At 39.1% G+C, this 22,240-nt stretch overlaps 1 protein-coding gene across 8 annotated transcripts in view; it reads left to right on the forward strand.

The window, feature by feature from the left end:
* Nucleotides 1-22,240, forward strand: part of MYRIP (myosin VIIA and Rab interacting protein) — a 185,182-nt gene that overhangs the window by 47,917 nt on the left and 115,025 nt on the right. The gene's annotated exons all lie outside the window — the stretch shown is intronic.

Here is a 22,240-nt window from a genome sequence, read left to right on the forward strand (position 1 = left end):
TGCACGTGCTTTTCTAATGCTGTATGTTTCTCATCTTTATTGTTGTAGTACAAAACGTATAGGAAAGGTTGTCAGTTTTGATCAAAAGTATGGAATATTTTCTAGTTTGGGAAATAAAACTTCCCAGCTTAGAAGAGAATCTGCTGTAATAAAGATAAATCAAATGCATGCTCTTTTAAATCCTTATTGCCATAAAAAACGTGAGTACAGACTTTTTTGTTCACTGTTTCACATTAATACTGTGAGCTAGGCTACACAATTAGGGAGGAAATTGTTTGTTTATAAGAGCGAATGAAAATGGTATCTTCTGTCACAGTCCTTACTCCAGTTGTGTTGGCAGTGCAGCTAAGACTGTCAGTGGAAAAAAAAGTGAAGTCTATAGGAATAAGGACTGTTAATTAAACCATGAGACACAGTTACAAAAAGCAGAGTATTTTGAAGAAAAATCCAGGTGTTGAAAAGCATGTCTTGCCTTTTCATCTTTACTGCTTCATCAGCTGCTCAAATAGCCAAGTTGGGGAAGCTGCCACTCATCAAATAATCATATAAATTGCATATAGCATTGTACCTCAGACAAAAGAAAAGCATTCATCTGCATGTAGATACTCTTGCTTTTATACCTCATTTTTCTAATGACTTCTCATCCTTCATGGTAGTTCAGGAATTATAGATTAATGTGATTGTGTCAAAGGCCCAACTATTTTCATTGTGGGTTTTTTTTTTTTTTGTTTGCTTGTTTTGTTGCTTTTTAAAAAAATTATTATTATTTTTAATTTGTGTCAGCCACTATGTCAATAATGTATTTTTTTAAGTCTTACATTGAGTTGATCATCTCTTTGAAGGAGGTGGAGCTGTTGGATCTGGTTCAGAGGAGGACCATAAGGATGATGAAGGGCCTGGAGCACCTCTCCTGTGATGAAAGACTGAGGGAGTTGGGATTGTTTAGCTTCGAGAAGGCTCTAGGGTGACCTCAGAGCTGTCTTCCAGTACTAGAAAGGAGCTTAGAGCTTATAAGCAGGAGGGGGACAGACTTTGTACGCAAGTAGATAGTGTTAGGATGATGGGGAGTGGTTTTAAACTGAAAGAAGGGAGCTTTAGGTTAGATCTCAGGAGGAAATTCTTCACTCTGAAGTTGGTGATTCACTGCCACAGACTGCCCAGAGAAGCTGTGAATGGCCCATCACTGGAGGCATTCAAGGCCAGGCTCCATGGGCTCCTGATCTGGTGATTGCCCACAGTAGAGGGGTTAGAACTAGATGATCTTTGAGGTTCCTTCAAACCCAAGCCATCCCATAATTGTCTTCCTCCAGATTTGGCTTAGTTACTGATGAAGTTTGTGTGTTCTGAGTATGCATAATTGTTAAAGTTACAGAGTTTTGTACAGTTTGTACCAGATTCAGATCCTTATTCGTAATAGTGTGGTATGGGAAAAGCTCAGGTGCCTTCTGGTTTGTTTGCATGTCTTCTATGAAAAGTGCTGCAGTCTAGTCTCAATTCTGGACTTCTGATAATAGTTTCATTTTTTTGCGTATTTTGACTATAGCATATTTTCAAGTGGTAATGTTTAGTCTTAAGTATGTTGGATGTTGGTTGATATTTATTGAAACCTTGCTATATGAATTGCTAAACAGGGAAGCTAAATAGGAGAAGGAAGTGGAAAGACAGCCTAGTTGACCTGCTCATTTGAAATTGCCAGGCTGTTTTGGAGGAGACCTAAAGGAGACCAAGTAGTAAGTTGAGTTGTGTGTCTGAGTCATCTAGTCTTTATTCCAGACATAAAAGCTCTCTTGGTATCAAATAGCAGGAGGATCTGCACTTATGGATGTGAACGTCTTGTAGTCAAACCTTTCTTGTAAATAAGGCTGAACGACTTAATATTTATTTTCATTCTCCGGTTCTTGAAGTCTTCAATATCTGCTCTGTAATCCTTCACATAGTCTGGATGTAGTAATGCTTTCCATTGTTACATCTTTTTAATATAGAAGTGACATTTTTAAGAACAATTAAAGTAGTTTTGTTTAGTGAACTTTTAATTTGAGCACATAGCCCACTGGCTTGCCAGCATCCATGCATTAAACATGAATGCCGTTCAAGAAAAGGACAGCAAATTTCTAATGTTTTTCCTGTTTTTGAGTTAAAATCTTACCAACATATAGCTTAAAAAAGAAAACAAGGCTGTTTCAGTACTCATGTCCCTTTATCCTAGTGTTTCAATCCCCTGTCAAATTTCACTAGAGTTCATTTTTCTACTGTTTCTCAGGTTTATTTCTAATTGTTTCTGTGATTTTTGTCAAGGCTGTTAACATTTTCAGTTTTTCCCTTAATCTTTTCAGATTTGGATCTGTAACTGTGTATATTTTTCTTGTTTTGAGTTGTGCTGTTCTTCTGCAGTATGAGAACAGCTTCTGAGTTCAGAATTTCTGTGCCTAAGCATTTCCTTCCTCCAATTGTTGCTGATCTCATTAAGAAGGAAAGAAAATTTCAGCAGGGAAGCTACTTGACCCTTCTACTCAGTCACAGACCATCATATTTACCAGTATTACTGAGGTTGGAGGATGACACTGGAAATAATGTTAAGTTTACAAAATCTTTTAAGATTTATTTGTCCTTATTTAAATATAAGCAGTTGACAACATCGTTGTTCTATTTGGAAAAATGCACCAAGTATTAAATAAGCAGTCTTACAGTTTGAGAGGAGAAATGTGTGAACTGAACCGATTTTTTTTTCCTAGCCCTAATTGTGATCTACCATTTTGGTGATTCAAAACAGTATAGTAATCATGCACTATATCAGGAGGGTAGATGAGAAAGGAGCAGAACAGGAGTGTTTGAAGCACTGTTTTGGTATGCAGACAATGTTGAGAGCTGGTAATCTAGTGACATAGATTCTATCTTTTTAATTGAGTTGGTTGGCCATAACTGCTTAAAGGCAGTTTAGTGTTGCCCATCAGGAAGAAGGGTGAACCCCGTTGTGAGATGGGCACTGTTAAACCAGATGGTCAGTGTTGCCAAGGAGGCATGCACTGTAGCCAGAATCCTCCTTTTCTAGTGCACCACATCCAGCTTCACTGTAGTATTAAGTTAACAAACCTGTTTCAATCTATTGCCAACCTTAGTAAGCTGTTAATGTGATAGGAGACGAGTTATGCTTCAACACACAACATTCAGATGAGCTCCTGCCTCTTGGTCTCAGGGTACAGATGGCTTGTGATGGTCTTTGGAGATAACTGTCTGGGAGTGGAGACACTTTAACTAAAGCCAAAAGGAATTTTTATTGTTGTTAAAATAATTACTAGGTTGGAAAAAGCAAGCTTATTTTAGTGTTTTGTTGTTGTTTTAGTTGAGGTACAGAAAATCTAGTGTTATCATGTCTAGATTTATTTGTCGCTTGCTTTGATTTCACTGTGTCCAGTTCTCACTTGGAAAGCCGGTCTCTCACTGGTTATCATTTCTGTTCCCTGCCCTGTGTGCTCCCTGGGGGCTTCTCTGTGCTGTACAATACCCAGGCACTGCTAAAAAGGTCACAGTGGGCTTGAAATGAGACCAGGCGCCCTAGCAGTCATCATTGCTATGCTCAGTTACAAGGCACTTGGTTTCTGGTTTATAGATTCCATTGATTTATTTCAAAAATAAGCTTTCAGATGTTATTGTATGGTATTCAAAAAAGACAAGAAGCAATCAGTGCACTATATTTAGTTTTAAACATTGGAATTATAAATAGGTACAATGGGTGTCTTTAAATGATTGATTAAATATAAATAATGAAGCAACTTTGTCTGCCTTTTTCTAATGGAGAAGAAACAAAGTGCTCGCTAATGCTTGACGTAAATTTTAATTTGAAAATACACTGTCATTATGAGAACAACCTATTCTGCTCTTTCTCACACTGCAACTTTATTTCAGGATTAGCATAATGAGGCTCATGAATTCTTCTAGTCTTCAGCTGGATGGCCATAATGGTTAAAAATGTTAAGAATTTCAGGGTTCTTTAGGTGGTGGCATGGGTGTGATGTGGGGTAGTGCTCTCCATGTTCCTGCCTCCAGAGATGGAACCTTTCTGGCATATTCTCCTGTCCTGCAATTGAAAGTCTTGGGTTAAAATATTAAAGAAAGTAAAATCAGTCATTAAGGCCTTTTAGATAAGAGCATTTTATTTTAAGTTGGTTTAGTACCTCAGCATGCAAAGTGTTTTTATGAAGAGAAAAATAAGAAAAAAGGTAGCTGATTCCACAGTAATAGTGGGAATTCCTTAGTGTGAGTTTTGAAGAGTGGTTATTAGAATTTGCTTGGCAAATTCTCTACTGGCTTCCATTTGTTTTAGAGTTAGCAGGGAATGCATTTCCCAGGTTTACAGTAGCAAATTCATTAGTATTTTGATATTTAACAAATACAAATTATGTGCTTTCTGCAGTGTCCTGGTATTTTCCATGGTTCTCAGGAAAATCAAAGCTTTTGATTTCCTTTCTTCTTACATCCCTAATTAATCCAGTGTATTTGGACTGCTGTTGACTCAAAATGTTTGGATTTTTTTTTTTTTTTTTTTTTTTTTGCTATGCACTTTCTTTGTGGGGTTTTTTGTTTTGTTTGTTTTTTCTTCAAATTTGGAGTTTTTACTGCACTGAGGATCAAGTGAAGCTACTCAGTGAGGTTCCCACCACAATACATCTGGTGCTGGAGCAGGCGCTTATGTCTTGACCTTGCAATCCACAGTTAGCAAACAGTTGCTAACGCTTATTAATCTTTCACTAGGCCTCTTCTGAGGTTTGCAAACTTGCTTTTTTCTTTAAGATGAAAGCTGCTTTGGGAGAAACAGTGTGGAGTTGAGAACTAGTAAGGAAATGCAGCAAAAAATGAGTTACTTTGGTATGTGAACACATGAGCCCAGGTGAGCTGCTTGGTGCCGGTATGGTTACTCCAGTGTTTAGACCATTGCATGAGGAAAGGAAGCGTGTGCATGTGTGGACAGTGTGACTTATAAAAGAGAGCGTTTTGTACTGCTTGGAGCAGCAATAACCGTTCTTTGCCTTGCAGCTTGGCCTTATGTGAGCTCAGGAGAGCAGAAAAGTATGGCCCACTGCAAATGAATGTGTTTTGAGGCTAACTGCTCTGTTTTTCACTTCCATTTACTCCAGCTCGTTCAATACCGTTTTGGATTTTTGGTTAAAAATAGCATCAAAGCAATTTCCTGTGCAGTCACAGCGGAGTGTACAGGCAGAGTTCTTGAACAGAAGCAGCTTGCTTGAAGGCCTCCATCCTGGTATGTGTAGGACCTGCTGTTCTGCCTGTGGCCTGGGGGCTGTTCTGTGCTTATGTGTGCATCACCAACCACCTGCAGAACAGCCAACCTTTCTCTCTTGGCTGAGTAAAACTAATGCCCTATCAGGGGGAGTCTAACTCTTCTCATTGCTTAACTGCAGGAAAGATTGCAATCATGAGGCTTTACTTCTTCATTATATTACCTTGAAATTTGCCTACTGTCTCAAGCCGCATTAAAAAAATATTTCAAAACTGCCTGGTACTGATCAATAAATGCAGACAGATCCAGGTTGTTTCTCTTAAATATGAGAATTCAGATACTCAACACAGCCTAGGGATTATGCTGCCTATGTTAACTGGTTGGATATTAGGAAAAACTTCTCTGAGAGAGTGGTCAAGCACTGGAACAGGATGCCCAGTGAGGTGGTGGATGGCATTCCTTGAGGTGCTCAAGAAATGTGGAGATGTGGCACTGAGGGACATTGTCAGTGGGCAGTATTGATGGCAGGTGAATGGTTAGACTGGGTGATCTTAGAGGTCTTTTTCAAACTTAGTGGTTCTGTAATACTGTTGTGTGTACTGTGGTAGAATAAATACAGTAATATATGGGGGGACGTATGTAGATACATTTGCTTAGTCAGTTGGAGGGAGCTGTGATTGTTCACCATGACAAAGGAAAGCCTCTGGGGAGACCTGATAGCGCTCTTCCAGTACTTAGAAGGAACTTTTAAGCGGGAAGAAAATCAACTTTTTACATGGGTAGATATGGTAATACAAGGGGGAAGGGTTTTAAAGGAAAAGGGAGAAATTTAGATGAGATTCCATTGAAATTTTTCACTGAGAGGATAATGAAGCACTAACACAGGCTGCCCAGGGAAGCTGTGGATGTCCCATCCATGCTGGTGTTCGAGGTCAGGTTGCATGGGGCCCTGAGCAGCTTGGTCTGGTGCCTTGTATAGTGGCTGGTAACACTGCTGGTGGCAGGGTGGGGTTGGAACTAGGTGATCTTTGAGGTACCTTCCAACTCAAGCCATTCTGTGATTCTGAGAATTTAATTACGTGAAACACTTCATAATTAGGAACACTGCCTCATTAAAATTAATTGCAAAATATACAAGTTAAGAGTAGCATAGATTTGTCACTCTCTAAGAATGAAACTAGTAACAAAGAATTAAATTGCCAGTGCAATACTATACAATGGTTAAAAAAACACACCTCAATTTAATCAGGCATAATTGTACTCCATGACAATTTGTAAAGTGAGGCATATTTGCTCTTTAGTCTTTCAAGCTGAAAAATACAGGTTGCATACATCATCCTTATTACTGTAAGATGAAAGCAGCCAGTATCACAGGAATTAACAGCAGAGGAATAGAACAACTGAAAGGTATTATTGTATCCACTGTGCCAGGAGCGTCATGGCAGTGACTTCACAGGCCCCTTCCTCGCTTTTTTTTTCCCGGTCTGTGTGATTTATATTATTCTCTAAACACAGAAACACTGATTTTCAGTACCTTGACATGACAGGAAGTTTTTCACCTTGAGATCACAAGTTCAAATGCAGATGTAACTGGCAATGACAGAGTAGTTGCCCTTTGCTCATGCAATGACTTGCTGGTCCTAGCCTAGAGCTTTGTAGAAATGTGCCCTTGTAGCAAATGGCATGGGAGTGTTCAAGCTTGCCGGAGGATAAGAACTGAATGGGCATCTGGATGCTTAATTATTCTCCAACTCCTACAGAGCATCTTTATTTTTTTTTATAGATATGTGGTCAGACAGCAGTCAAATCCAAATGGGTTGCCTCTGAGCATTTTCTTTGTCCTAATTTTTTCTGAAGTTCAGATATGCTATGAGCACAAGCTCAGCTATCTGTGTCTGTTAGTTTAATACAACGTGTAAGTGGATGTATTAAACAAGTTATATTTAGGGAGGATTCGTTTTTCAGGTGGATTGCTTGAACAGACCATCTCTAGTAATGTCAGCTGTAGAGTTGTATTGCCTCTTATTATCCATAAATAAAATGTCCTATTCATTGTTATGCATAAACTAAAAAACAAAACAAAACAGAAAGAAACGGTAGTTCTGGTGGGAGGTAAGCTTTTTTGCCTTTGAAAGAATAAATGAAGAGGCTTTTTTACTTTGGTTAACCCTTTCTTATAACTATTTTTTTTGTGACTGAAGGTGGGTTGTTTTAAATACCTCATACTTGCTTGCCCTGCTTCTTATGTGACATTTTTGTTGTTGCAGAGGTTTAACTCTGTCCATCACTTTGATCCTGTAAGCTGAGTGTCACACCTGACTGCTGCTTCTTACGGGGCTTGGTATCTGGGCTGTGTCTTTGACATGTTATTGTCAAATAACATGTCAAAATAAAAAAAAAATAAAAATAAAATAAATAAAAATAAAATACAGATATTGACATGTGATACCAGCTGCTTGAGTTGCCAAACTCAGTCTCTTTTTCTATCTACCTTCAAACTAGTGGACCTTGCCATGGTCATTGTGTACATTTGAACTCCAGTCTGTTCAACTTCAGAACCTGTTGCCTTGCATACTTTAAGCTTTCATCTGCCCTCTTGACTTGCTGCTTCCTTCACCAGCCTGATTTTCTGCACTCACCCAAGTCAGATTCCTTGTCCTTCATTTTCAGTGTCTCCTTTTACTTGTGAATAATGAAGATTGATTCCTGTTCTAACTCTGCCAATTATGCTGGGCTTCATTTTTTAATCTGCTTCTGATCTGTAGGAAATATGCTGTATGTGTCCTCCCAAAGCAGTCTGTCCCTCCGCTCTGAACTGGAGATGCTGGGCGTATTGCTTTTGCTCCTGAAAGGGTTTGAAATTGATGAAATTTATTTGCTGGCTACATTTCATATCTATTGTGTTAATCTCCTTCTGGTCATCTGCAGATCCAGGCTTGTTTGCTGTCTTGTCTTGTTCTGTTTCCCTCCTGAATGTCTGTGGCTGTGGAGTGTGGGAGGCAGCTGGGAGGCTGCATGTCTTCTGAAGGCTCATCTAGCTCAGATCTGTGCTTGGAGGCAGGATTCATGTCAGGAGCAAATGCTTCACTGGACTACAGTGAATTTAGTACTTTGCTCTGCAGACTGGGTATGTGACTGCCCGTATTGGCTGCTCATAATTTGGTGACTCTGGCACATGTGTGCCTTTAAACTACTATTATCAGCACCATATTCTTAGTTCTCTTTCCAAATCTTATCATTAAAACAAAACAAGTTCTAGTGATCAGATAATTCACAAACTTCTCCCATCATGTTTCTTTCATGGCACTTTTGTGGAAATGCTGTTTTTCATGACAAAATGTTTCCTTCCCTTTCTTTTCTTCTTTAAGCAGCAGTTCACAGTATGTTTTTGTATTGCAAACAAGTATGTATAGATCCTGTAGAGAAGTGTTGTTCTAAGCCCTTGAAATCAATATCAGTGTTCTGTTATAAATGCTGATTTTAAAGGCCTTGCTGGATTGTATTCCTCTTTTGCTTTGGGCTTTATCCATGCAGAAATGGACCACACCATTATGGACTATTCCAATACAGAAAAGCAAATAAACCAGTGGGGAAACTTGTGATACATAAGTCTGTAAATGTAGAGGTGGATGCTTTTTTGCTGATTACATTTTTGGCAGTTTTGTTGGAACTGGAGGGAACAGGTGAGGACAGAAAATCAGCATGAATTAAGAGCATGGAAGTTGTTTTTTTCTCATAACACCAGGCTTCTAAAACACTGGCAACAATGGGTAGAAGTTCTGTGTATGTGGAGGGTTAATTTATTGAGGAAACAACATGCTGGAATAAAGAAGTTGAAGTGAAATAGTTTATTCAGCAAATAAACTGCTTATTGTGCACAAGAGCAATAGCTTCTTAATGCATGTGCTTTAGTACCAGTTATTTTCAGGCAAGATTTTCAGCATTGCTCATTAGAGAATAGTAAAAGAGAAAAAGATGAAATAGCAGAGACTTGTTATTATATCATGCTGAATTTTTATTATTTGATTTGTCAGGGCTGAGCTGAGACTGTTCTTAAAACGTGCCTCTTTTCCGAGGTAAGGGCCTCAGTTGAATCCTCTAATTTAGTATGATTATTTCATTACAGTAATGAGGTTGGTTATGATGGTATTTGATCTTTGCAGCCAATGAAGAGAGAATGCACCGAAATTCAGCCTTTCCTAGTCTGACAATTTGAATTCACCTTCTGTTTGGCTTTGCAGCTCATAGTGAAATTGTTTGGTTTTTTCATGCTTGTTACTCATTGTAGGAACAAATTATGCTTCATTTACTGGCTCTGAAGTAGGGATAGCGTTTATTACCACAAAGATAATAGTGACCAAGTTGGAAAATGTCCTTCTAAACAAATCAGATTCTTCATTATCCACAGACATGTGATTATTAAGTCATCTGCAGTAAACATTATTACAGCCACTTACAGACTACTGTGAAAGAATCTCTGGTGATGAGTCCAGTCATCCTAGAAGTCATTTGTATTTTGAAATCTGGAAGGGGTTCAGAATATAATCTTTAAAATAATCTGAATTAGATTGTCTAGGAGCATTACTTGAAGTTAGTAAACTGTATCTTCTGTCAATTTAGCATATTGGCTACAGAGCCTCTGAAATGAAAGCAAAATGCATTGAAGTTACATGGCGTGCTATTTGAAAAGCAGGGAGAGCCTTATGGCCAGCATAAGGAAGACTGTGACCCCATTAGTTTTTAATATCTCGTCACCATTAGTGCCGTGAAACATAATTAACCAGCTTTCTATGTTACCATTTCCAAACAGTGGTTGCTTTTCAGTTGTAAAGACAAATTTCATTGTTTTACTGCATTCAGTTTTTGTGGAGGACACCCAAAGTTTGGCACTGCTGTTCTGAGGCAGCAAATTGGACAAAATTTACCAGTCATGTCTCAGTTAATCTCCATGTGGTGCACTGCCTGTCGTAGCAAGACTGTTTCTTTTATATCTATTCTGTCTTTGTCCCTACTACACATGCTCAGTCCTAATGCTTGGACGCTCAACTGTTAGTTTTTGAATGGGATAGAGGCGTTACTTAGGTGTTCAAGTTGGAATAGGCTCCCCAGGGAGGTGGTTGAATCACCATCCCTGGATGTGTTTAAGAGCCGTTTGGATGTGGTGCTCAGGGATATGATTTAGCAGAGGGTTGTTAGAGTTAGGGTAATATGGCTAGGCTGCGGTTGGACTTGATGATCTTCAAGGTCTTTTCCAACCTGAGTAATTCTATGATTCTATGAAAGATAAGGAGAAACAGCCAAGTGAAGGGGTCACCATTTGGCTGAGGTGCTGGGAGAGGGAGAATCCTTCAGGTACCTTAAATACGTGTGTTGCTCAATTCCTTCCTTGCCTCCTAACAGATAAGAGCAGGAGCAGCAACATTTATTCCACAACTCAATTTCCTTCGCCTTGAAAACTGAAACACTTCAAATGTATCCAGGAAGGAAAAAAAACCCATAGCGATGAGATGTGTTTGGATGTACAATTCTAATTCTGAGGAGTAATGTACTCAAAAGCACAGACCTGTTATCCTGTTAGCAGGGAATAACCATGCTTATTTCACAATATATTTTGTAAGTTCTTTTTATTTATTTATTTTTATTCTTTTTAGCACATATATGTTCATCAGTTGGCCAGGGAATGAATAATAATCAATTTGCCCTTTTGTGGTTTTGTTTTATTTTCTGGGCAGGGTGACTGTACAGTCTTCAAGTTAATAAGCATATAAATTAGTATTAGTGCTTGAACTATAATGAATTTCTGGAATAAAAAATAATAAAAATCTGATCTGACTGTACTTCAAAATGATAGTAGACATGGGTATTCCTTGCAGGGTTAAGCAGATATTTCTCATTCACTTTGTATTTAGTTAAGACAGACATAAATTATAATGACTTAGTCGAGTCAGCTCACCCCAGCTAGCACATAAATTATTATAGCTTGTCCAGTTTTTAAAGCAGCAATTAGTTATGTCATGAAATATGTGGAAGTCTTAGATCTTTACTTGGTGTTTTTGTAATTTTCTTCCATAGGCAGCTGAATTTGCTTTTAGGAGGTTAATGAAATGTGCATGATTTATTTTGATATATGCAGCAGACAGGTTTTCCTTTTTACAATACAAAAGCAGCCTCATATCAGTGCAGCTGTGCACTTAAGCATTCAGGCAAAGCCTGTGACATCTTGGTGCATTTATGGAACTTATCTGGTTAAGTTTATCAGATGCTAAAATTTCTTAATGCTTGTTTCTTTTTTGTACTGTTAATCTTGCTGTAGCTACCCCCAAAACCTGAGTTGTCCAGAGGGACTCCAAAGGTGAAAAGCTGCTTGTTGTCTCTCATATTATGATCAAAACAGGAATCTTTTAGTATTGATTTCTAGCTAAAGAGCTGAGATGCTTTTTGCAATAGGATTAATACTTTTTATTAATTTCTCCTTTCCTAAAAAGAGCAGAATCCTCTGTAACTCACCAGCTTTTCTGCCAAGATTACAGCTATCATCATTGGAGAGTTTCAGGACCTTCTGCATGTTGAACGGTCTTGCCCACTTGGTATCCTCTACTTTCAGAGCAGCTGCAACAGGTGACAACCATGTCCTCCAATCTAGGAGTATCCTCAGGGCTGACTGAGCCATTTCCAGGACTGTATCACTTCTTAGTAGCTCATAGGTTATCTAACACCTTAATCTGACCTTGTGTGATTTACAGAAGCTGGGAGATGCTGTACATGGCACCTGCATCTGCAGGGAGGTGAACAATCCATGTGCTCACCCTTTGCTCTTGCATCCCACACTTACTACAGTTTGGCCAAAATCTTGCTTGAAAAATTATTATTTTTCATAACCCAAAGGGTTAAGAAGCCTTATTCCAGCTGTTTCTTAGAAGGGTTGCTGTGACCTTTGCAATATTTTATTTAAGAAGCCAGTACAGCATTTTTAGACCATGCTGCTGTGTGTTCTGCAGCATTTGCTGCAGCTGTGTTGCAGTCTAATGCTGTGCAAAATACAATCTCTGTCTAGCAAAGCTGGATGCTAAAGCCAAGGCAGATAATATCACAGTTAGCAGTGCCTTGGCTGTTAGCAGTTTCCCAGGTAGAATTAACTCCTGGAGCTAGACTAGCCTTTTTGAGACCAGACAGACGTAATCTATATGTATATGCTGCTGTTACCACAGCTGAAAAGGGAGCTAATATGAAAACATTCCCATTTTAATTAAGGAAAGGTTATTGACAAGTGACAGTCTCTTGAGTTGGGATTCTCCTTAATTTCCCTGATCTGGTTTGCTTGTTTGGTGTTGTGCTGCCCTTTCAGTCCCATCTACTTTGCTGTTTACATCCTCTCCTGCCTATCACTTTCTGTCATTTAAAACCACCCAAATGCACATAGTGAGCCATTAAATAAAGGAAAACTAGCAAGTGAAGACATACAGGACCTTAGGAAGTCACCCTTTATTCTAGGCTTAATAATCTTCATTCTGCAGATTTTCTTTCTTGTTTGCTTTGTTTCTATCTCAGATCATCCTGGTTGCTGCTGCAGACTCTGTTCAGCTCTTCCCTAGCTTACTGAAAAGCAGTCCCTAGCTCTGTCCTACCTCTATGAAGCAGGCTGGAGGGGTGATTTCGCCTGGCTTTTCAGCTTGTTTGCTGTCTGCTTTCTTTACCACCATCTTGGAAACACGGTTGCTTTGTGCTCTGCTTGTGATCCTTCCCTGGCAGAAGACAGCCTTGCTCGGCTGCTGCCCCACTTCTCCTTCATCCGTAGAAGCACAGCCGGTTTCTCTTTGCATACCCATACAACCTTCGTTTGTCCCTTATTGCATTTCAGAGGTTTCTTTTCTGGCAGTTTATCAGTTTTCTAGACTGTTTTGGGTTTCTTTTGGCTGCCTTTGTCATTTGCAAGTAAGTATTCATTCCTTTGTCGGTGTCATTAATTACATGACTAGCTGAGATACCTGACAGTGCCATTAGCAGTCTTTCCATTCTGGGAGTGGTCCATCAGTAGCTCGTTGCCTGTAGTTATCCAATCTGATTTGTATGTATTATCTCAAGACTGTGCAGCACAGATTAATTATTCTTTTTCTCTGTGGCCAGAGTTTTCCAGACTTTACAAGTGAGTTTGGGCAAATCTTTTGGTCCCGTGACTTTGAAAGTATGCAAAACCTTAACTTCTATTAAGTCCCTGACCTTCAATGTTTCCAAGGATAGGACATTCACTGCCCCTCTGGGCAACCTGTTCCAGTACCCCACCACCCTTAAAATTTTTTTCTTTATATCCAGTGTAAATCTCCCCTTTTAAAAACTGTTTCCCTGTCTCCTATCACAACAGACCCTGATAAGGAGTCTGTCCCTTTCTTATAGCCCCACTCTAGTTACTGAAAGACCACTCTGAGGTCTCTCCAGAGCCTTTTCTTTTCTAGGCTGAGCAGCCCCAGCTCTCTCAGCCTGTCCTCACAGGAGGGGTGTCCCATTCCTTGGATCATTTTTGTGGCCTTCCTCTGGATGCACTCCAGCAGGTCCATGTCTCTCCTGTACTGAGGACTCCTCATCTGGATGCAGTACTCCTTCACCAGCGCAGAGCAGAGGGGCAGGATCACTTCCATTGACCTCCTGGCCATGCTTCTTTGGATGCAGCCCAGGATACAGTTGGCCTTCTGGGCTGTGAGGGCACGTTGCTGCCTCATATCCAGCTTCCCACGCACTGGTACCTCCAGGTCCTTTCCATCAGGTCTGTGCTCCATCTTTACATCCCCTAGCTTGTACAGATAGTGGAGTTGCCATGAAGCAGTGCAAGACCTTGCTCTTGGATGTGTTAAACCTTATGAGGTTCTCTTTGGTCCACTGTGTGTTGAATGGATCCAGTGTATTTTCTAACTTCTATCCTGTATGGTATTTAGAAAATGCCTTTGCAATAGGTGAATTATTCATATACCACCATACTTACAATTAGTATGGTGTAATTTTGAATCACACCTTTATGCCAAAGAAAAACAACATCTGTGCTTGATCACTGTTTCTGCAGTGTTACATCACTAACGTTTTAGTTGATTATAATGCAAGGTAGGCTAGCTTGCCTGCAAGCACAATTCTACTCAGCTGTATGATTTAATTAATAGTTAATTATATCAGAATCCCTACATCATAACATTATGCAACTGCATTTGTGTCCAAACGACTCCTTACATCTGACACTTTAACACCTCAGGAGGAAAGAACAGTTTTCTGTTTTCAGCAGCCTTGCCTTTCTGCTGGACTCCAAAACATGTTTCCCTTCTTGCTGAAGATGATGGATTTTTTTCAAGGGAGTGATGGGGATTCAAGGAGAATGATTTGAGTGGATGTATACAGATCAGAAATGCAAACAGTCTGGAAATGCAAGAATGCTTTCTGAACATCGAGAGCTGGCAGTGTGCTGTTTGTGAAGGGACTTCTTTCCAATCTGTTCTAGCACCTGTGCCCCTGACTGTGTTACGTTTTCATAGTTTCTAATAAGATTTAATATTTGTATCAAGCAGCAAAGTTTTCAACATCTCTCTTTCTCTTTAGTTTTTAATTGATCTGTAATTATGGTAGCATCTGGATACTTGAGTCTGTGTAAGCTGTTACGCATCCTTAGGTCTGTACTATATCCAAGTTAAACAGAGCAGATGAGCGATGCCAGAAGCTAAGAAGTAACTTGGCAGACGATGCAGGCACCTTGCCACAGTGCAGGTCACTGCCTCTGCCACCCACCTCTCGGCCCAAGCCCTCAGTTGTCCTTTCTCTGCATAACGTTTATGAACCATCCATTTCCAAAGTGTTGTGATTTCCATGGCATGGAGCGGACTGCAGAAGACACAGCTGAGAGATGCATGACTATAATAGCAGTCCTGTCCTTTGGCCTTCAAAAGTGCTGCCAATAAATTATTTCAGTGACTGATACAGGCCACATCTTAACTGAGCGTCTGTGTGTATGGAGAAATTGCAGCGCAGATCACTTACAAAAGTGACCTGTTTTGTCTGTCTGTGTTTCAGATCTATTTTTATATGCAGTTGTCTCTTCAAGGTCCTAAATAGCGTTACTTGCTCATGGAATCGTGCATATACTGAGTCTCAGATTTGTAGCAAAGTTGTTTATACCCTTCCTAATGGAAGTGTCATAAATAAGCATCCTTTAGAGACCTGACACATTATGAATGTAAAAGCCAAGGAGAGACAAGCTTAGAATATAAGACTTTGTGGTATAATGATTGGTGCTTATATACTGAGAAATAAAAGCTAACTTTTCTTTGTTTTGACTTGTAACTTTTTTCCCCTTCATATTATCACATAAAATATCTTAGTGGGACTCCCCTGACAGTAGAATAATTGTTATACTGAAAATTAATGTTTAATTTTCCAGCTTGTTCTGTTCTGGATTTATTTGGGAGCTACAAAACATAAAAAGGAACATAGAGGCATAAGGATTATTCAAGCTGAAAGAACTGCAAAATTGCTTCTTTTTAGGGCTTGTGGTCGTTTTAGCCTCAGATCTCTGCTTTCTTTTCTCTAAGTTGTTTTTATTTTCAGATTGAGTCTGGGTAGTTCACTATTGTCTGGCCCAAGCAGCAGGGAAATGTGCTGATCCTCAGCTCTTCGCTCTACCCCCAACTGTCTTACTGAAGTTAGAAAAAGCAGGAAACATTTTGACAGCCTTTAAGCAATAATCAAAACGTATTTGATTATTTTTAGAAACCCTTCTGCCCAAATGGGTCCAATCCTGTCCTTTATTGTTTTTGTGCCCTGTAAGATTTTTCTCATTGATTTCTAATATAGAATTCCAATTGGCAAACAGACAAGTTATATTGAGTGTTTACATCAATGGTTTAGAAACCAATATAATTTTAATGTTTTCTAATTCTAGCAGCATAGTTTATTCAAAGTCTTTCCACAGGACTTTTTAATACAGTCATGATGTACTGCAAGTTCTATTGCGAACTGACCAATGCTTAAGTGCATTAGTGTGGATAGAGAGATGAAGGATCTAATTTTGATGTTACTAGGAAGGTATGCACTGCCAGGGATTTAACTTAAGCCTGCAATCATATTGCAGCACTGACAAAAAGGGGGTTTATTACTCTGTATTAAATTATGTCAAAATTACTCCACCACTTTCTGCTCTTAATTCTTGTTTGTTTTAGCCCTGTACATCCGGACATGGTTTCGAGCTGTGAGGGGCATGGGGCAAGCATGGAAGCACCTTTGTGCCAGTTTTGTTGATCCCTCCTCACCTTCCCAAGCTTTTTGAATCACTTCTAAGATGCCTGTTACAGAAAGTAGCTGTTCTTTGTTCCTCACTAGGTAGCGTACTTGGAACCATCTAGCATCAATATACATTATTCAGACTTTATGTAATGGCAGGCAGCCAGCACATACGTAATCCTAAGATCAAAGAGACTTGGAGAAGGAGCTGCTTTCTTATTAAACTTAAGAGATAAGGACTCAGGCAGAAGTTGAAAAAACTTTTTTCATTAGGGGAAAAAAAATATTGGGGCGACAGCATCTCAACTGCTTGCCAAATACTGCCAAGCCTTACAGGGCTTGCGGGCTTGAGTTTGGGGCACCTACTTCATTCATAATGCATGTTCCTGGGGGAAGACAGTCTTTGTGAAAGGGGGACAGTGTGACCCAGAAACATTGTGAGCTCTGCTTCCCTCTAGTGTGAGGCTCAGTAAGTTAATTAATTCTCCTCTGTTCCACAGAGCTTTGCCTAACTAGGCAGAGCAGTCAGGGCCAGTTACTGACACATCTAATGTTTCGTACCGTACATTTGTGTAGTGCCTTGTACAGCATGTCCATAGCCGTAAGAGACTTTGGTGCCAGGACTAATGCGGACTGTAAGCTGTGCAAAACACATGGCAAGGGGTTGGAACTGGATGGTCTTTAAGATCCCTCCCAACCCAAGCCATTCTGTGATTCTACTATATTCTGTAAAACAGTCTGAAATGACTTGGAGCTATGGATTGTTGGGTAGATATTGATTCTGCTTTTCATTGCTGTAGCTCCTGGTTTTGGTTGACCATATACCAAAATTCTATGATAACACAACCCTTGTTATGCCTCTGGGGCAAAGTCTGCTGGCAGACCTTGACAGGGAAGCCAGCACTGTGTGGCTGGTCCAGATCTTAGTGGGATGTTGCTTCCTGAAATACAAAGGGTGCTTAAGCTGTGTTTACAGCCTTAATCCATCACTCAAGCAGACCATGGCTCTGGGACAGTTGCTGGGCAGCAGTTGCTCTGTTAGGAAGCACAGCACCACTGCATGCTGTAAACAGGGGCTGTTGGCTGTCAGTCTCTACATTATTCCCATCTCTTACCTGCCCTACAGTTCCCTCAGCAGTGTCTCAGCCCAGTTGCTCTGGACCTGCATCCTTATTTTCCCTGCCTGAGACCAGCCTGGGGATTTTTCACCCATCTCTATGACAAGTACTCTTCCTTTTCTTCTCTTACTCATTTGTATTCCCTATATATAACTTAGAGAAAGGATAGAGTTCAATTTGGATGTTGACAGCTGGACTAAAGCCTGTGCTTGTATGCCTTGGGTTAAAAAATAAGGCAGAGTTGAGGTGGTATCGCTATCTAGTAATATATATATATATATCGTAGTGTATATATATAATATGAAATTATACATATATATATAAAAGATGGATTAGATGCTACGTATTGTGATGGTTATTCAGTAAGTCACATTCTGTTGGCTTGAGGAAAACAAATATATGATTATTGTGTGTGATAGTAGCTGGATTCAGACTTGGATTAATGAACAGACTGATGTGTGACGATAAATTGGAAAATAAATTGGAAAATCAATAATTAAAGTGGTTGAACAAAAAATACCCCACAGGTTTGGTTTCGAAACTTTGATCTCATCTCATGACCTTTTCTTCATAAATATTATTTTACTGATGCAGAAAGGGGCAATAAGTTAGCTAGACGAATGTTGTAAAGAATGTGCAACATTTTGCATGGTTTTTTTTTTTCCCATGGTTTTCATTTTTTTGATTACCCGAGAGACTGAAATTGTAATTAAACAATATTGAAAAATGCATATTGTGTACCTAATACAGCAGCACTGTTGAATATACATAATGACAGTTCCATAGTTGGGTTTTTTTCTTTTTTCCTGAGTTCAGGATGTTGTTTATTTCTAACTATTTGTGCATTTTGGCTTTCTGTTGTTAAGGAAAGCTCAAGGGGAAGGGAGACATTTTTGAAACATTCAAGAGGAGATCTCACAAGTTGAACAGATGTTACATTAATTCAAGAAAATAACTTGATTAATTACACACAGAATTTTTGACCTAGTTCTTTTCCACATAAGATCACATCTTATGTATCTTCTCTGATGCTTACATCCTCCAAGCCAGCTCTTTCCACATTGAAGAATGGTAATGTACAGCAACATGGAGTTGTTTTAATTGCGGAGTATGTTGTCTGAACAGAACAAAAAAAGCTTGGATCTACTACCAATTTATACTGTATAAGAACATATTCTTGAAGGTAATGAGAACTCCCACTCCTTCTCCCAAAGTAACATGCAACATCCCTGTTTAGAATTACCCAGTTTGTATATTAAGTTAACACTTATGTGAAGATCAACACGCTTCCATTAATACTGAAATGGACTAACAATAAAGGAAAGTGGTATTGCTTCTTAATTTTCTTGGACTACAAAGACAATGAGTATGTGATGTAGTATAGAATCAGAGAATTACCTGACTTGGATGGGATCCACAAGAATAATCAAGTCCAACTCTTGCCTCCACACAGTAATCAATATGCTAACTGTTTTTCTTTACTTTCTTTACACTGGTTAGCAAAGGTAGGCAGGTTAATACCACATGCTAATAAGTCCAATTATTCATTATGCCAGGAATGGAAGACTTTCATGAAAAATGAAAGCTGCTTGTTATGTATGTGGCACTGAATGATATTCCATGCTGAACTGCTCAATATTCCTCCCAGTTTATGTGCACTTGCATAATGTCCTCAAAAGGATGAAATTACTGAAGTCTTGACTGATTAAGCAAAATGCAGCAACAGTGCTTTATTTTGAATGCAGAAAGCTCTAATGTAGAGTAGATTAGTTAGGTTTTCTTTTTCAAGATTGATTTTGTCAGTGTATGAGTTTGCCTTTTAAATAATGTTTGGTTCTCTCTTCTAGTTTTACATGTAGCACTGGAGAGCCTGAGCAAGTTCTAATGTCCATTCTTTGATAGCCAAGGTGAGGCAAATGCTCACCTGTCCTGTCTTGTTGAAGTTATGGCCTTGAGTGCTGCTCTGATGGACCTCTTTGCTAGTTTCTATCCAATGGGGTTCTCAAAACTGGTTTCTGCCTTACTTGATACTGGACAAAAATGTATGTAACTATAGAAAAGAAAGACACAAACTCTTCTACCTGTCTAAACAACATTCAAATATAGGAATTGAAGGTGATCACCTTCTGTTTTGTTATAATTGGGTAAACTTTTACGCTTTGTGTGCCCTTGTGAATGTAGCTGAAGATATTCCTTGAACTCATAGGCTGTTTGAACATGTAAATAGAACTATTTTAATGGTCCTTCAAATAAACAGTGCTAAGAGTTGATTTCTATAAGAGATTCATATCCTTTGCCCAGATGCTGTTGATTCTGTGCTCATTTGCATGGAATGACAAGCTCTGTTTGTCAGCCTCAAACAGCCTGGAACTCCATCACTCCCAGCTACTGCCTGGCCTGGGCAGCTGACCCTGAATGCACCTTTTTGCCATATAACCTGGTACAGATGTTTGAAGAAGCACGGGTGTGAATACAGGCATTCAGACTTCGTAGCTGTTTGTCTGCTCCTGGGATACACAAACGTGTCACATTCAGTGCTGTGAGGTCATTCAGCAAAGGACTGCGAGTTTGAGTTACAAAAGCAAGGTGGTTTAAGAAGTAATGCTGTATATTAGTGATGGGCAGATGGTTGTTCTGGGTGAACTTATAGGTCTTTTTCAGCCTTGGTGATTCTGTGGTTCTGTGATATTGGTATTCCTTGATGTTACGTGCAATATGTGCACCTGTGTGTAATGAATTGATGCAGCTTGTGCTGTGTTTTTAATGCTTGCATGCACGTCAAACAAGGGTGTGCAGTTGTTTCCTGATGCTCACTGTGATACCTAGCACATGCTGTGTTTCCTGTAGTGTTGCGTATCCTTGAGCTGAGATGCTGGGTTCTTCCAAAGAAAAACCAATCAAACAAAAATACCCTGAACTTCCAAACTCTGCTATTACTTAAGCAGCAACCTTTTTTTAACCTGCTTCTAAGGCATGGTATACTAACACATCACAATTCTATTTATGTATTTATTTCTGGTAGGGGAGTAGAAATCCATCCAATAGAAAATATGCACTAACTATAATCACCACATAGTCTGTCTCTTTTGACCGAGCAGTGCCACATCTTAGCATGTATCCTTTACATACAAAGTAAAACTATATAGGTTGTACAGTCCTTATCATTTTTTCACTGTAAAACAGGTGATGGCTGAATAGATCCATTGCTTTTATCTCACTTTATTCACTGGCAGTTGATGTTGAAAAATTCTCTTTGTGTAGCTGGCCTATGACATTGACAATCATCAGCTGTACAGTTCTGTAATCAACTACAACTTGTTAAAAAACAATAGCTCTTTTCTGTATTTATAAATAAAATACTGAGAATTTCCCTTGAATCAGAAATGAAGATAAATGAAGTGGGGAAAATTCTTCGCAATTTTTTAATGCTTTTGGTTAGTAGGTTGACAATGTATGCAAAAAATTCCATCAATTTAGACTAACATGTCTTATTCTCATTCTTAATTAGTCCTTTCAGGTTCTATAATTCCCCAGAGAAGTAGTAGTTTATCCTGCTGAGTATTTGTAAAATTAATTAGGCCTTTGAGTTTGACCTTCTTCATTGAAATTCTCTTAATTGAATCTGTCATGTGTAATTAGAGGTAGCAAAGAAATGACGGATTTCATTTTTGACTGCGTAATCAGGTATTTTATCTCTCTCAAAAGCAAAAGATATTTCTTTTGATTTACTTTGTGTAGTTTCGTTGTATGAGTATGATTTAGGTAACATTAAGACTATTAAAGCAAGTTCTATTCAAGCTGAGAAGATCAGCAGGGAATACAGGAAGCATGAGTTACAAAGAATCAGATCATTTTGTCCATCCAAGTAGTAAGGCCTAATTCCAGGTAATGCTGTCACTTCGTTTACATGTCAGATCTCCGTAGGATGGATACCACATCAGTGTCCTAAACAGAAATGATTGTTTGCATCAGGGTTGGAGCTAGGTGATATTTAAGGTTCCTTCTAAGCTAGGCCATTCAGTGATTTAATTCTGCATCAGACTTCAATATCTTATGGGTGGTCTTGCTTATTTTGTTAGCTCTCAACTGATTTTTACTTAAAGAAAAGTTTTTACATATACTTATTTTATATTTATTTTTTTGAAGTGGAGCCTCCTTCTTTTATACATCTGTGTTAAAATGGTTTAAGGTTGGAGATAACTGCTCCAGGATAATCCAATTTATGTGATCTACTTGGGGCATGTTTTCATGTTCAGAAGCTGATCAAATGAGCCGCGCAGAAGACTTGTTCTTCTCCATTTTAATCACCTGTATCTTTTGTGTTTGAAAGGGAAGGGAAAATGTTTGAGATCCTCTTTGGAAATGACATCAGGTTTTCTTCTCCTTGGGGACTTCTTGCTAGGAATTAGCATTGGTATTTGTTGATGGGTAGCTTTACAAGAACGTCTGTCAGGCTTGTAATCTTGATATGTGTTAAACACATTTATCTGCTGTTGAGGGAAGCAGAAGCTGAACAAAACAAGACATGAGGCCTTTGACAAGCTGTGTTTCATGGGAGAACATTCTTTTCTAATTTCCTCAGCCCCGTTTGCTCCAACTGAACAAGCATTCAGAATCCTGCTGTGCTGGAACCTGA

Source organism: Coturnix japonica, chromosome 2 (assembly GCF_054131305.1).
Source record: "Coturnix japonica strain WE chromosome 2, WE-NBRP24, whole genome shotgun sequence".
In the NCBI taxonomy this organism is placed as follows: domain Eukaryota; kingdom Metazoa; phylum Chordata; class Aves; order Galliformes; family Phasianidae; genus Coturnix; species Coturnix japonica.